Here is an 802-nt window from a genome sequence, read left to right as displayed (position 1 = left end):
TTCAAAGCATGAATAGCAAGTTTAACCTACAAAATGAACTATATTTTAAGTATTATTCCTCTTTTTGTAAAGCTATCCTGCCCTTAAAACTATCCTAAGGGATGAAATCAAAGCTACTTCTGACGAGAACAACCAAAGGCAAAGTCTCTGCTTAAAACTAGCATTGAATTCAATGGGTTACTCGTATTTTTTTTTGGGGGGGGCTTTAGCGTCCATTATTAACTGAAACTCACTGAAAACAGGCGGCACGCAAACGGGCCCACAGTCAAATTGACAGCATTTGTGTCCTCCAGGGCAGTCTTTATCAGAAGAACATCCTCGACGGGACGGCACGACCGTCAGCATCGCCGGACAGAAACCATCCACTAGAGGATTCAAGAGGATCATTAGAGGAGACCAGGGAGTGCGATTTCAGCATTTCAAAATCAGGGATTTCGCAATGTGTCTCAAACCTAAATACAAATTTTACATATGTCTGCTTCAAATCAAAAGTGTATTAACCTACTACTCATTCCTAAATGGTGTTAATTACTTTCAAAGACCAAGAGTCACTTATTTCTGCATTTCTTCAGGCTGTGAAATTAAGTCAACAGATCTTCTCACCTGTGGGTCGTCTCTGAATAGCATGAGTTATGCTCAAGTATCCTAACAGACACGATAAAACAGCAATCAACGAGAAATACACTCGAGCTGTCATCCTCCCGACCTGCGATCTCACAACGATCTCTGCTGGAAAAGGTGCTGAATTGGTGCGTCCGGAGGAAAGGACAGCAAAACACACAAAACTAAAACGAATACGTGT

At 41.5% G+C, this 802-nt stretch overlaps 1 long non-coding RNA gene across 1 annotated transcript; it reads right to left on the bottom strand.

The window, feature by feature from the left end:
• Positions 1 to 287: 287 nt before the first annotated feature.
• LOC107704687 (uncharacterized) lies at positions 288 to 796 on the bottom strand. Its single transcript, XR_001635995.1, has 2 exons — positions 604 to 796; positions 288 to 365 (listed from the first exon to the last, which is right to left on the bottom strand). It is a non-coding gene; the product is annotated as an uncharacterized LOC107704687 (long non-coding RNA).
• Positions 797 to 802: the final 6 nt, after the last annotated feature.

This window comes from Sinocyclocheilus anshuiensis, unplaced genomic scaffold (genome assembly GCF_001515605.1).
Source record: "Sinocyclocheilus anshuiensis isolate Anshui unplaced genomic scaffold, SAMN03320099.WGS_v1.1 scaffold13769, whole genome shotgun sequence".
NCBI classification, from domain to species: Eukaryota; Metazoa; Chordata; class Actinopteri; order Cypriniformes; family Cyprinidae; genus Sinocyclocheilus; species Sinocyclocheilus anshuiensis.
The sequence above is the reverse complement of the archived record's forward strand: the minus strand, read 5'-3'. Positions and strand labels throughout refer to the sequence as shown.